Source organism: Zootoca vivipara, chromosome 12 (assembly GCF_963506605.1).
Source record: "Zootoca vivipara chromosome 12, rZooViv1.1, whole genome shotgun sequence".
Lineage (NCBI taxonomy): Eukaryota > Metazoa > Chordata > Lepidosauria > Squamata > Lacertidae > Zootoca > Zootoca vivipara.
Window position 1 is genome coordinate 38154617 of NC_083287.1, and position 16472 is coordinate 38171088.

Here is a 16472-nt window from a genome sequence, read left to right on the forward strand (position 1 = left end):
CCCAGCTCAATGACCAGGGCCAGCATCGGGTCAGCATCACTGGGCACCCGCCAAGGCCCATGTCCCTGTAAGGAGCCCAGGGCCAATACCTGGAGCTCCTCCTCTTCCTCACTGTCATTTCCTGTTCACTTCTTCAGCCTAAACAAGTGAGCAGTGGCAAGAGTGGAGAGGGGGCCATTTTCCTCCAATTGGTTTGTCCTTTCCCTCTGGGACAGAACGCGGATGGCACAGTGGTCTAAACCACTGAGCCTAGAGCTTGCTGATCGGAAGGTTAGTGGTTCGAACAGTGTTTCCGTGTGCTGCTCTGGTTCGCCAGAAGCGGCTTTGTCATGCTGGCCACATGACCTGGAAGCTGTACGTCGGCTCCCTCGGCCAATAACGCGAGATGAGCGCACAACCCCAGAGTAGGTCACAACTGGACCTAATGGTCAGGGGTCCCTTTACCATTAAGATAGGAAGAAGAGGGACGCAGGTGGTGCTATGGTCTAAACTGCAGAACCTAGGGCTTGCTGATCAGAAGGTCGGTGGTTCGAATCCCCGCAACAGGGTGAGCGCCCGTTGCTCAGTCCCAGCTCCTGCCAACCTAGCAGTTTGAAAGCATGTCAAAGTGCAAGTAGATAAATAGGTACCGCTCTGACGGGAAGGTAAACAGCGTTTCCGTGCGCTGCTCTGGTTTCGCCAGAAGTGGCTTAGTCATGCTGGCCACATGACCTGGAAAAACTGTCTGTGAACAAATGTCGGCTCCCTTGGCCTGTAAAGCGAGATGAGCGCCGCAACCCCAGAGTTGTTCACAACTGGACTTAACTGTCAAGGGTCCTTTACCTTTTTACCTTCCCTCTGGGCAGCTGTGAGAAATGTTCTCCGGAAGAAGGCAAGTGAGTTGGCTGTGGTGACAACAGCAAGAAAAGGCAGAGTTCACTAAGGACAGTTTGCCCCAGAGCCCTGCAGAACCAAGAACCAACATTGTCACATTATGTGCATTTCACTCGTATCTCCTTCTACTGCTTCTGCTTCTTCCAGGGCTCCGTGATTCTTCTAAAAGTGTCACAAGGACACTCTCACATTGCTATCACAGTATCTGCCACTTCCATTTTGTCTTCTTAGGGTGCTTTTTGTTTAAAGGGACACTACAGAGGTGTGCAGTGGCCCCTTGGTTCTCAAAATTAATCCATTCCAGAAGTCCGTTCCAAAACCAAAGCGTTCCAAAACCAAGGCACACTTTCCCCTAGAAAGTAATGCAAAATGGATTAATCTTTCCCAGACTTTTAAAAACAACCCCTAAAACAGCAATTTAACACGAACTTTAACAAGGCCATTGATCCATAAAATGAAAGTAATAAACAATGTACTGCAGTCACACAATCAGAAGCTGAACTGGGTTCCACACAGTCATAAACAAAAAAACAAAAAAGGGCTGCAAAAACAAAAACGCAAAATAAACAGCAAAAACAGATAGTCCTCAGCATAGCACTCAAATCGGAAGTGTAACATTCAAAACGGATCATGTTTAGCTTCTGAAAAAAGCTGGCATTTCCTGTTCACTTCTTCAGCCTAAACAAGTGAGCAGTGGCAAGAGTGGAGAGGGGGCACTTACTTCCGGGTTTGCAGTGTTTGGGTTCCAAGTTGTTTGAGTACCAAGGCATTTGCAAATCAAGGTATCACTGTACATGTACCTGCTGCATGATGCAAGAAACATATACGTAATGCTTGAAGCTGGGGTAACTCAGTGAAGCTGAATGGTGGACGATTCAGACAAAAGGAAGGACTGAGCCTTGCATGTCTACATGTGTTGTAATGAACATTATATGATAAGCTGACATAAATGCTGAGTCATTCCTTTGTTGAGGTTAATTAGCAACATAGACATTGTGCCAATTAATGCATGCTTGATATTCCTACTCAGTTTCACCTTGATTAACAAGTGGCAAGAAACGCTTTGTACATTCACCATTGCTCCACATTGAGATGGAGGTTGATGTAAACCTCCCCCCCCCCCAAAAAATAGTATGTATGGTATTTCTCTCCCACCCTTAATAATATCTATCCCAGTGTAGGGATTATACACATATGTACACGGTTCGGTTTCTCATTACTCAGTGACATAATCATCAGGCTTGGCTCACAAGTGCGTATTCACACTTTCTTCTTCTTCTTAACTGATTATCCTACACTTGATGATTCATAATTGAATGTGTGAGCCGACGTCCTTGAAAAGCACCGTCTGAGGTGTTATGAAAGTCGATTATTTATTCAGTGCTCAGTTCATGCCACCCCGCACAAATACATATATTACTTGATTGTTTGCAGAACCATCTTATGGCTGGCGGTGTGCAGGCACAGAGCTCCGCCTCTGGTCTGCTGGCAATCGCTCTGCAGCACTAAGCCACCTAAAGTTCAGGAAGGGAAGGGGACCAAAAGTGGAGCTGGAGGAGCTATCTCCTTCCTTATTCTCTCCTATGAGAGCCAATGGGAGAAGACTACAAACACCAGGTCTCATCCTGACATAGCTCTTTCATTTATTTATAAAAGTACTTCTGTACCACTATAATGGCAGTGAACAATGTGCAAAGCTAAAGTACATGAACTCAGCTGTGTGTGTATGTGAGCCTATGGAAATGTTCTGCCTGTGTTGTGTTTGCTCTGTGTATGATTCTTACATGCAAATGTTGCCACTCAGTAACACGGTAGTGTGTTGCGACTTGAGAATCACATGTGTGCATGAACCAGTCCATTTAATCAGCTGGGGAAGCACATCAGATTCACTTCAGAATCAAAGCAGCACGTTTTCCACACACCCCTGCTGCGGAGCAACACAGAAAGTTGTTTCTAAAAATGCTTCTGAGATGTCACTTGGAAACAGGTTGCAGTTGGGGAACATTTGCTGTCCCGGCCAACTCTTTGCATTTAAGCAGGATCACTGATGAGATACAGCTGCAGGGTGGAGGCCTTTTTAGAAGCTCCAGATTCGATTGCCAAATATAATGAAAGAAGGATGACTTCCAGCTGATTGTTGATTTTAATGCGACAGAGGTTTTGCAATGTGAATATTTCAGAGGCCTTGAAACTGGACTGCGGGAGCACCAAAAGCAGAACAGAGGCCGCTAGGAAGGAACAACTTGACGCAAAAATTCAGGAGGAGGGTTAGGGGTGTTACAAACCATAGTCTGCAAAATGCTGACATGAAGATGAACGGCACAGGTATGGGCATGTGAGTAGCAGAAGGATAAGGTGGGAGACGAAGAGAAGGAAGATCAAGTATACAGTACTTGAAATCTGGCTTCTAAAATGGCACATTCTGAATCGGCTTCACTGGGTCAGGCAGCTTTCGTATATCACAAATAGGAAAAGCCAAATCTGTCAACTTTGGTTTCTCTTAGTTTCTCATTTTTTTCCAGTTTTAATTTCACTTCTTATATTCCCACTTGTTTGATATTTGTCTTTTTAAAAGTTCTTCTGAGAATTCATTACCATCTGAGTGAGAATTTCTCTCTCTCCCTCTCTCTCTCTCTCTCTGTATATGTCTACAATTTATCCTAATATACACATTTTTGCAAAGCAATTTCCCCCAATAAAATTCATTTTTGTATGTTATTCTGCAAATAAGTGCATTTTTATGCACACCTGAATATATGCGTTTTTGTACCTTTTTTCGCTGGAGAACTGGATTGTAAAGTTCGGGGAAGGGCAAATTCTGAAGGATGGCTTTGTTTTGGTTTGGATATTGCTTCAGAAAGTGCATATTAGCTACATTTGTCTTAAAATGAGAATTGAACCAATTTTTCAAAGTAAAAGCTAAGGTTTTCAGGAAGCTGAATTTCATGGTCAAACCATGTTGCATCCAACATAACATTCATACATAGGAAAATGCTATATACTAAGTCAGACCACTGGTCCATGTAGCTCAGCACTTGTCTACATTGGCTTGCCGAGCTCTTCAAGGTTTCAGGCAAGGTTCTCTCCTGGTCTCACCTGGAGATGCTGGGGATTGACCCTAGGACCTTCTGCATTCAAATTCAAGTGTTACTTGAATTTACATTGTGCCCTTCCTCCCAAAGGAGATCAGAGCAACAACCAACCAAGTAGTAAAAGTAATGCTTGTTGTTGTTGTTGTTGTTTAGTCGTTTAGTTGTGTCCAACTCTTCATGACCCCATGGGCACACCAAGCACTCCTGTCTTCCACTGCCTCCCACAGTTTCGTCAAATTCATGTTGGTAGTTTTGAGAACATTGTCCAACCATCTCATCCTTTGTCGTCCCCTTCTCCTTGTGCCCTCCATCTTTCCCAACATCAGGGTCTTTTCCAGGGGGTCTTCTCATGAGGTAGCCCAAGTATTGGAGCCTCAGCTTCAGGATCTGTCCTTCCAGTGAGCACTCAGGGCTGATTTCCTTCAGAATGGATAGGTTTGACCTTCTTGCAGTCCATGGGACTCTCAAGATTCTCCTCCAGCACCATAATTCAAAAGCATCAATTCTTCAGCGATCAGCCTTCTTTATGGTCCAGCTCTCACTTCCATACATCACTACAGTACTGGGAAAACCATAGCTTTAACTATAGGGATTTTTGTTGGCAAGATGATTTCTCTGCTTTTTAAGATGCTGTCTAGGTTTGTTATCACTTTTCTCCCAAGAAGCAGGCGTCTTTTAATTTTGTGACTGCTGTCACCATCTGCAGTGATCATGGAGCCCTAGAAGGTAAAATCTGTCACTGCCTCCATTTCTTCCCCTTTTATTTGCCAGGAGGTGATGGGACCAGTGGCCATGATCTTAGTTTTTTGATATTGAGCTTCAGACCATATTTTGCACTCTTCTCTAACACTGAAACACAAGAACATCTAAAAACTAGAAGAGCAGATCTGATGAACGATTCAAAAACAATTTTTTGCTTTAGGGTGGACACTACTTTGACAGTGTCCAAAGCGGTTTCTCCCTTTAAAAAAAGAAGCTCTTTCTGCAAGGAAGGCAACATTCAGGCCAGAGTGCCAAGATAAGGTAAACCAATACCACACAAGGAACAGAAGGCAGTTGCTACTGACTGCCAGCTTGAGTCTTGCTGAAGGAAACAGACAAAACATAAAGGGCTCCTATTATTCATTTTCATTCCTTCGCTTCTTCCACGATCTGATCCTAGCTTGGTAAATGAGGCCCTGCGCACCTGGCACAGTGGTCAGATAACGGCTTCCTTTTCCACATATTAAATCTAGGTTGGCGAAACATGCACACCCAAACAACTCAAGACCAGCTTTAATCCATAGTTTCAGATCCGGGTTTGGTGCCTGATTGCAAACCATGGTTTATCAATCTGGACATCATAACAAACTGTGGTTGGCCTTTGCAGATAATGATTAGGCATTATGCCGGAACTGGCCCTATGTCAGAGACAACAAACAGCACCTAATGTTGCACTGTGTAGCCTGACATTTTATTATGGGGCAGTGTGCACATACATGTTCATCACTTGACTGTGGAAAACACTGTTGACTTGTCTATGCCACTGACCGAAGTGCTGCTGGGATCTGCAGTTTAATCTTACTTCAGTACTGCTTGCTCTTACCTGTTCCAGCGTTTGCCCCATGAGGCAGTCACCTCACTCTGCCTAACAGTAGGGCTATTCTTGGGGATGACAATCTCTTATCCCATTGCTACCTCCTTTACCACAATTCCCTTTGTAGTCTGTCACTCAAGGCAATTTCTCCTCAGCCAGGCTCTAATACTATATTAATGGGTCATGGTAGAGTAATGATAATAATTTAATAATAATTTGTTATTTATACCCCACCCATCTGGCTGGGTTTCCCCAGCCACTCTGGGTGGCAGAGTTAAACATTGTCTCCAGTTATTATCAGTTAGAGCAGGCATCCCCAAACTGTGGCCCTCCAGATGTTTTGGCCTACAACTCCCATGATCCCTAACTAACAGGACCAGTGGTTGGGGAAGATGGGAATTGTAGTCCAAAACATCTGGAGGGCCGAAGTTTGGGGATGCCTGAGTTAGAGTGAGGACTCCACGCTTTAGCTTGTTATTCTGGCTACATTCACTTTCCAATACAGTTGTGGGTTAACCTCTGAGCCTACAAAAGTGAGTAACCCTGCCTTATATTAAAGAAGAACTTAACAGATACCAAAAATGAGCAGAGCTGGAAGAAAAACATCTGGGAGTGGGTGGTTGAGGACAAATGCACAGGGTAAAGTGGCAGGCAGAGGGAGGATTCAACTTCCCACATGCCTTGTAGTTGCTGCTGCTTATTTTACATTATCCACCAACTATTTTTTCAGGCGATTCAAACTTTCTCACATTTAGAAGCCCGGCCCTGCAATTCTCCAATGTTGTTGGGCCCTAAGATGACATTTTCACTTGATGCTGTATACTGTGCCATGAATGTTCCAGAAGCTTTTTATCATAGAGCAGCAGCTTCATTAAAATCCTAGACTTGCTGGTTTCTTTCTTCTCAATGCTAGGGAGCCAAATCTTTTATAATATATCATACAAACTTTCACTATGGCATGACTGCCTCATAGCTGTCCTAGACTAAGCAAGAGGGGTGATTTCCTAATTCATTTATTTTCTGGCACTTGATGAGCGCAATTTGGGGGGAGGTGTCGTGGGTGTCTAGGAAGGTCCCAGCTCCTTCCTTCTCCTAATTCCAGACTCACCTGCTGGGCTCCACAGCGTGCTTTGAAAACACGGGACAATCTCCTGATTTCTGGAGCAGGTTTGCATTTATTTCCACTGAGGCTGCTATCAATCAGCGTGAAGCAGAAGGCCCTATTGCAGAACACACAATACTGGGATCAGTAAGCATCATATTAGCATTTCAACCTGTCCCTGGAGGGATGAGCACTTTTGCAGCTGCAGGTTCAGCAGCCCGTTCTGAACTGGCCCTTGAATGAGGCATATTATTTCATTTCAGAATAAAGGAAATTGCGAATGAAAGGAGCTTTCACATCATCAAGCAGTTGAGCTCGCTTGCTCCCTGCTCGCTCCCCCGCCATGACCTCCCCAGGTCCAATCACTTCAAAACTGCCCTCCACTTTCTTAATTCTCCCGTTCTTTGTCTCGTCCAGTTGAAATGACTCAGGCTATGGATCCATCACCATTTCCCTTGGGAAATTAGTTCACAGTCTAGTAGTCCTTACTGTCAGGATTTTTTCTTTCTTTCTTCCAGATATTTGGCCTCCCAACACATTTTTCCTTTGTCCATATTCAGCTCATTATTTCTGCTGAATCCCTCCTGGTACTGTATCCTCGACCATTCCTGTCTCTCTTCTTTGTAGCTCCTCAATTCACTTGCTCTTCATAAAAACCTGCCAGCTTTGGTGTTTATTTATCATTCTTACAATTTACATGAAGAAGTGACATGGGGGGGGGGACAGACATATAGGATAGCTGGGTCCTTTGTCTGGAAAGATTTCCTAGTCTGAACCATTGATGGGAAAGGGGAAATATTACGATTGTTCAGTCATTAAATCCAGGCCCATTTAAATGGGCAAATGTCATCCCTTGCCACCTCCAGAGTGATTATAGAGGATTTCTGGGCAGCTGTCCCACTATTTGAGCCCTCCCCTGTAGTTGTTTCCTGAGTACTCCCGCAAATGGGTTCTGTTTCCGGTACCTTTCACCTAGGCCCCATCTGCACTATAAATCTAAAGCATCACCATACCACTTTTAAACAGTCACGGCTTTCCCTAAATAATCCTGGGAGTTTCTTAAGGGTGCTGAGAGTGGCTAAGAGCCTCCCCCCCCAAAAAAACAATCCCTCCCAGAACCACAATTCCCAGAGTTCCCTAGAAAGAGGTATTAATTGTTGCACCACTCTGGAAATTGTAACTCCGTGGGGGGGGGGGTATGGGGACCTCTAACAACACTGAACAGACTACAGTTCCCAGTATTCTTTGCAGGGAAGCCATGGCTGTTTCAAGTGGTGTGATGCTGATTTAAACATATAAAAGTGTGCAGACGGGGCCGCGGGTGAAGAAATATTTCGTTTGAGTGAGTTTTAATCAATTTATAAATATCAATCAAATTACAAATGCCAAGATCGGAGGAAGATAAAAGTTGCTGCAGAGCCCTGTCAGCTTTCACATGCACTTGGCCCTTGCCGACAGAAAGCGATGGCTTGTTTGTGTGAATTGAACAGGTCAGAATCTTAGCATCTGAGGCGGAGCTTTCATTATCCTCTCAGGCACAGGGCTCCGTAACAGAGGCTCTTTGCTGGTCATCAGCTGTAGACTGATCAGAGGTGCAAATGCCAAGGTTTATTCTATTCGGGAAGAGATGGCAGTAGAATGGATCTGAAGCACGGGAGTGCACAGAAGACAGAAGGAGGCTCAGCCAGGGATTGTGAAAGCACCATGGGTTATTTCCCTCGCCTTCCATTCCCCTGTCACTGTGCCACTATGTGTCATGTACATAATCTTCTATAAATTGCCCCCAGATGCCTTCATAATCCCCCAGCCAATCTCTGGGTTTAAAGACTATCCTTTCACTATTGGAAACTCTTTCATTTCTTCAATCCACATTTGGTTTATTTCCCCTTCTAGATAAAAGCATCCTAGCAGTTCTCAGTTTACACTTTCCACAATTTTTCACACGTAGAGCACCCATAAAATATGAAAGGGGGAGGGGAAGAGTGCATTTTCTGGGGAAACTTTTTAACTTCCTGTCTCTTTCCTGAAAATCAGAGAAAGCGGTCAAAAAGGATTAGACCAGGGATGAGGAACCAGTGACCACTGGTCAGGATGATGGGGGTTGGAGACCAATAATACCAGGTTGCCCTTCCCTGCATTAGCAGGTTTTCTGTCAACCTGGTGGACTCTTAGATGGTAGATTATGGGAAGCCGTGGCCATGAACTCCCCCCCCCCTTCCTGAAGTGGGGGGAGAATGGCTTCACAGCCTTGGCTGTGCCTTGGACCAGGTGCCTTATCAGTGTTTCCTCGATATTTTGCAGGGGCATGGGTTTTTCCAATCTAACCTGGAATGCTACATTCATAAAATAGTTAATTTCTACGTGCAGAAGGGAAAATGTTTATATGTGATCATGACACATAAAGTGGGGGATAGTTGTATGAAGACCCAAGAGTCCCTGCATTTCTCAAAGGTTGATTATAGAGTCATCATGTTACTAGGGAACCTGAGATACAAAATACAGTGGTACCTCGGTTTAAGTACACAATTGGTTCCGGAAGTCTGTACTTAACCTGAAGCGTACTTAACCTGAAGAGAACTTTCCCATTGAAAGTGATGGAAAGTGGATTAATCTGTTCCAGATAGGTCCGCGGAGTACTCAACCTGAAGAGTACTTAACCATACTTAACCCAAAGTATGAGTGTAATTGGTTCTGGAAGTCCGTACTTAACCTGAAGCGTACTTAACCTGAAGCGAACTTTCCCATTGAAAGTAATGGAAAGTGGATTAATCCGTTGCAGACGGGTCCGCAGAGTACTTAAACTGAAAGTACTCAAACCGAAGCATACTTAAACTGAGGTATGGCTGTAGTTAGAGAGCTTCCCAAGGGCTGTGCAGGAGCCGCCTTATGTATTTAGAATTCACTATAGGAGGTGTGGGATCCCAGACACTTCAGGTGCTGCTGCGAAGCTACATCAGACTATAGGGGTTCATAATTGGTGAGTACATTCAGGTCCTGATATCTACCTGCTTGTTATGTGAAAATTCACTTATCCAAACATAAAGAATTATGCCCAAACCTCACTATACATTCCACAGATATCTGAACAGCCTGCGTTTCACTCACCTCCTTAATTCTTGTTTGTGCTTCGCTGGTTGGTGGCAGCTATTTGGGGGCAGAAACCAGGCAAGGAGGGAGGAAGCAAGATCAGAAGAATCAGAGAGCAGAAGAGATTTTCAATCCAGGATTTTTCTGATCTATCACCCTGCTTTTTTAACGGTTTCTTCCTGAAATAGCAACAGCCAACTAGCCAAGGAGAGACAAATCAGGTTTTTCCTTTGTCTCTCCTTGGCTAGTTGGCTGTTGCTATTTCAGGAAGAAACCATTGAAAAAGCAGGGTGATAGATCAGAAAAATCCCAGATTGAAAATTTCCCCATAGGAGTCAATGAAAATCCTAGACTGTTTATGTGAACGCTTGCCTGACGAACAATTTCCAGGGAACACATTGTGTTCGGTAAGCGGGACCCCTAGTGTGTTCTATTTTTACTTTGTGCTTGTTCTTTGATCTTGCTGTAAACCACCATGAAATCAATTTGGATGAAAGATGGCATATAAATACCAAGCGGACTAATATTGTTGTTTGTGCTCGAAGAGAGGCCTTAATTAGAGCTGCCTTTACCCTCTTGCCTACTCATGTGGCACACCGGCCTCGTTGGCTGCCAATTTCTCTGGTAACAGCTTGCAAGGTTTAGAGAGGGTACCTTGCAGATGGCACTGGACAAGGATCCTAGAGTGGTTCATTTTCCAGGGCACCTTTCATTTGCCCAATATGGCAATTGTCACAAAGAAAAAGCTGCTCCATACCAACACTGGATGTTTTGGAGACATATTTGCAATCAGTGCCTTTTTAGTGATAGATTAGCATATGCTCTTGCGGCTTTAAATCAACAAAGAAACAGAATCATAGAATCATAGAGTTGGAAGAGACCACAAGGGCCATCCAGTCCAACCCCCTGCCAAGCAGGAAACACCATCAAAGCATTCTTGACATATGCCTGTCAAGCCTCTGCTTAAAGACCTCCAAAGAAGGAGACTCCACCACACTCCTTGGCAGCAAATTCCACTGCCAAACAGCTCTTACTGTCAGGAAGTTCTTCCTAATGTTTAGGTGGAATCTTCTTTCTTGAAGTTTGAATCCATTGCTCCGTGTCCGCTTCTCTGGAGCAGCAGAAATCAATCTTTCTCCCTCCTCCATATGACATCCTTTCATATACAGTGGTACCTCGGTTTATGAACACAATTGGTTCCAGAAGTCTGTTCATAAACTGAAGCATTCATAAACTGAAGCGAACTTTCCCATTGAAAGTAATAGAAAGTGAATTAATCCGTTCCAGACGGTCCGCGGAGTAAGCGTTCATAAACTGAAGCAAACTTTCCCATTGAAAGTAATGGAAAATGGATTAATCCGTTCCAGATGGGTCCGCGGAGTACTTAAACTGAAGCGTTCATAAACTGAAGCATGGGTGTAATTGGTTCCGGAAGTCTGTTCATAAACTGAAGCGTTCATAAACTGAAGCAAACTTTCCCATTGAAAGTAATGGAAAATGAATTAATCCGTTCCAGATGGGTCCACGGCGTTCATAAACCGAAAATTCATAAACCGAGGTGTTCATAAACCGAGGTTCCACTGTATTTGAACATGGCTATCATATCACCCCTTAACCTTCTCTTCTCCAGGCTAAACATACCCAGCTCCCTAAGCCGTTCCTCATAAGGCATCGTTTCCAGGCCTTTGACCATTTTGGTTGCCCTCTTCTGGACACGTTCCAGCTTGTCAGTATCCTTCTTGAACTGTGGTGCCCAGAACGGGACACAGTACTCCAGGTGAGGTCTGACCAGAGCAGAATACAGTGGTACTATCACTTCCCTAGATCTAGATGCTATACTCCTATTGATGCAGCCCATCATACTCTATACCCATCATGCTATACTCCTATTGATGAATCCTTGCAGTAGTGGCCCTGAAGTTGAAAGTGCATCTGCGATCATCCCACTCTATAGTCCTCCTAGGTCTGCTTGTTCTCCTATCTGGAAAGAATGCATTTGCTAGGGAACTTTTCTCTCTGACACGGCTGCCACCCCCACCACTGGGGACAGGTCCATAGGCAGCTGCCTTATTCTGAGTCAGACCATTGTCCCAGATATCTCAGTACAGTTTTCACTGACTGCCAGCAGCTTTCCAGGGTTTCAGGTAGGGGACAGTCCTGGCCCTACCTGGAGATATCAAGTTCTGAACCTGGGACACCCTGCGTAACACTGAGCTATGGTTACAAGGCAACATCTTTGGGACAAACTTCGCCCAGAGTTTTCTGGCCATAAAACTCCCTGCCAGAAAGAGTGACTTCACCTTGCCTCAGGACAAGGTTGGAGAGCCGCCATGGGAGTCTAGGCAGTGCCAGAGAGTGAACTCATTGAATATTTCTGCATCTCTCTGGAGAGCGACAGCTTGGGCTGTTTTGCGGCGGCAGCTCCACGAATGTACCCAAAAACTTCCTTCTCCCTTTCTGTGCAGGAAACACGTTCTTACTTCTGGTTCCGTTTACATAAATAGAAGTAAACACCCACCAGTTTGAGACTTTGGCTCGTCTCCTTTTTGGATGTGGAGCCAGGTGTCTGCTATATTAGGGTTGGGCTAATATTCTGTGCTTGGGTGTCCCAAGTGGGCTCTGCTTAGGTCAAGCAGCCACTCCCTCTCATATCAAGAACGCACTGGGCTACTGGATCAAGACATGTGGTAGCATGGCTCATCTGCGTGTCCAATAGCCAGGGAAGGCTTCCCAACCAAAGGCTCTATTTCATAGCAGATCTGTTGTCTCAGCTTTGGGAACAAAGCGTTTGGGCACGCTGGTGGGTACAAAGAGTCCCTTGCTGTGCGCTCAGCATGCCAGCAAGCCTTTCCACTCTGATCAAGCTGGAAACAAACCAGAAGCCTCTTTTAAAATAATGAAAATTAAATTTCCATCTGCTTTCTCTGCTTCTTTCAGTCTGTAAAGTAGGTAAGAGAGCTGATAACTGTGTTAGGGTGCATCCACACCACACATTTGAAAGCACACCCAATGCACATTTAAAACTCATGGTGACTACCTGGGAATGTCCCGTCCCTGTCCCCCCCGCTCACAAAGCTAAAACTACCAGTACACTTAACAAAGGACAGTTCCCACAGAGTCCAGGAAAGGCTGTAGCTCAGTGGCAAAGCATCTGTTTGGCGTGCAGAAGGTTCCAATGTTCAATCTTGGCATCTCCAAGGAGGGCTGGGAGAGAACCCCGTCTGGAATCCTGGACATCCTTGGCCTATCAGTGTAGACAGTACTGAGCTGGATGAACCAATCACCTGACTCAATATTAAGGGAGCTTCCTACGTTCACTGGATTCTTTGGGGAAAGTTGTGTGCTTTTAAGTGTGTGGTGCAGGTGTCAGGGAAGACAACTTGGCAGGGAGGAACTAACAGCCACCAGCCCTGCTCCAGTTTATCCCCCTCCTATGCTGCCATTACCAGTAAGGGCCGTCCGCTCATCAGACTCCAAGGCATCCTCCTCTTAGACCAATTTCCTCCTCTTAAATGATTGCCCCCTTTTTATTCTCATAACAACTCTGGTTTAGATAGTTAGATACTGACGGGCCCAAGGTCACTGAGGTTGCTTTTATGCTAGAGCCCTTTGGGGAACATAAGAACATAGGAAGCCCTGATGAATCAGAGCAAAGGCCTATCAAGCATCCTGCTCTGACAGTAGCCAACTAGATGCCTATCAGAAGCTCACAGGCAGGGTATGAGTGCAACAGCACTCTCCCACTTGTGAGCCCCACAACCGGCATTCAAAGGGATCCTTGCTCTGACACTGGATGCAACGGCCTCGGTCCAGTATACCTGAAGGAGCATCTCCACCCCACCGTTCTGCCCGGACACTGAGGTCCAGCGCCGAGGGTCTTCTGGCGGTTCCCTCGCTACGAGAAGCCAAGTTACAGGGAACCAGGCAGAGGGCCTTCTCGGTAGTGGCACCCACCCTGCGGAATGCCCTCCCACCAGAGGTCAAAGAGAACAACAATTACCAGTCCTTTAGAAGGCCTCTCAAGGCAGCCCTGTTTAGGGAAGCGTTTAATGTTTGATTTCTGTATTTTAATGTTTTGTTGGAAGCTGCCCAGAGTGGCTGGGGGAACCCGGCCAGATGGGCAGGGTATAAATAATATATTATTATTATTATTATTATTATTATTATTATTATTATTATTACAACATATAGCCATCATGACTCGCAGCCATTGGTAGTCATCTCCATGGATTTGTCTAATCCCATTTTAAAGCCTAACAATAACAATAACTTAATAACTACTATTAATAATAACTACTATTATTAATGATGGCTATAGTAATTCCTGCTACTATTAATGTTCTTGTTGATAATAACGATGGAAATAATAATAATTAATTAATTGCATGTTACTGTTTGCACACCAAAGAAAAAAAGATGCAATTTCCCCAGAATTACCTTGCAGTGCTCTAATAATAACAGCGGCTTGAATTCAGAGTTTGATCTTCTTCTTCACACATGCCGTATGTGCTCTTCTGCCCTGTTATTCGCACAGTGGGAACTGGCACATGAGCCATTTTTGCGTCGGGGTGTGGAGGCTCCTTCCAAAACTCCAATTGGCGTTATTTTCCTTTGGCTGCAAACACCCCCGCACTAGGATGCAACAGCCGAGGAGGAGGAGGAATCAGGAAAGGAAACAGCCTAGGCAAAGGGAAGTGCTTCCATCTGCCAAGTTACATTCATGTTCTTCCTTCCGTGGGCCCCTGCCATCATGGAGTTCCCTACTCTGCCTTTAGAGCTGTGGCAGACCCATGAATAAGGTTCACTAGCAGAGCAATCCTGTGGTTGAGTTACAGTTCCTGGCTGTGATGGAGGTGCAGGCAAAAGGCCTGTGTGGTGCGGGAACAGAAACTTCACACTGTGCCAATGTAGTGATAACAGTGGCACAGACAGCAGGCTGTGCTGGCCAAATGCCTATGTTAGGCAGCGTGGATGGCATGGAGAGGAGCAGAACTTAATTGCATTTGCCGTGCATGTTTTCATCATACATACTGTCTGGGTTGGCAACATGCATGTACACGCTGCGTTGTGCATCTCTCAGCATTGTGGACACGAGTCACCAGTGTGTATTTATGCAAGACTTGTGGTGCCTATATGTTCTCATTGCGAAAGCTGCATGTTTCATATGTGTTTGCAGTTATTTATTTACTATTTCTCTTTTTAGAGCACCCTTCACCCCAGAAGATTCCACCATGTGCATGGCTTGATGTTGCATGCATGCCCTATATGTTGAGGAGCATGTTATCATCGTTTATGAAAGACACCAATCAAATTAGGTGGCTTTTAAAATCAGAATGGCAAGGCAGAATCATGGGGAAAGGGTACTTGGGACACAACATACTTCCTCAAGCAGAAACGATAGATCTGGACTGCTTTGTAGATTGAAGCTTCCCATTAAAAGTATAGCCCTTAAACTGGTTATAGATATAGCTGTTTTGGATGGTGTTTGTTTTGTCATCATCAGTCATTTTCTCCCAGATAGCTTTGGGATCCAGCCAACTGAAGGATGAATGAGTTGAATTAATTGTCGAAAGGGAGCACTCCAAACTGCTGATGTCACTTTGGAAGATGCAACAATTCTGCTTTTATCTTTGGGGGCGGGGTGTGGAAGGATGTCAGCTATTAGAGAGCAAGAGAGGGGAATCAGAGAAAACGGGATGGCTGCAAAAACAGAGAAACATGTTGTCCATGACGGTTTATAAAGAACATCCCCTCGCCTTATATAATCTGCCAGATGTTGTTAAATTGATTGGGAGAATAAACACCCTCCGACTAGTTCATGAGTCAAGAGATGCAACCATGATTGAAAAAGATCAGTTGGTTCTACTGATGATAGCATTTGGAAGGTCACTGGATACGAGCGACTCAAAGATTTCACAGGGACTAGGAATAAAATGTATAAACAGTTGTGATCTCCCCTACTTTACTTTATTTATTCCCCCCCTATTTTCTAAAACAACCATTAAAATAATTGTATGCAGTACATCAGACTAAAATGCAAAGATGTAAATAAAAATATATATACAAAGCAAAGATAGATTCCTCAATCAGTATTATCTGTACCATTAATCCAGTTGCTTGGCCCAGAGTCTGTGTCAGAGCTGGGTCATCAGCCCTAAAACCCCACATGGTTTAGGACCCAAATACCTGCTAGGTCACCTTCTCCTGCATCAATTTGGCTAGTCCACTGAGATCACCACCCTGAGGTCTTCCTCAGGATGCCTGGTGTCGGGTGACAACAAGAGGAACTTTTCAGCGTTAGCTCCTTGCTTTTGAAAAGCCCTCCCTAAGGAGGCTTGCCTGATACCCTCATTGCTATCATTTAGCTGCCAAGCAAAAACATCACTTTTCTCAGGCTTTTAAGAACCAATAATGCTAATGTTTTTAATTTTGTGTTAAAATAAATGTGAATTATGGTATTTTTAAAGCCTGAGAGTTTCTGCATGGTGGAGAATCTGCCACCCTGTGAGGCGAGTAGCATTTCTTCTTTTCCCTGCTGCAGTCAGGTTTTCAAAAAATATCTCCCTCCCATTAACTTCAACAGGGGAAAAATTAACTATGCCAGCTCCAGGGCTGGTGCAGCTCTTGCTGTTGGTCAGGGGAACAAGGATGCTTAGATTTCTGTGAGTCATCGCCTTCCCCAACGTGCCCTTGGGACACACCATTTCAGGTTCCATCATGGGCAGTGTTTATACCTGCAGAA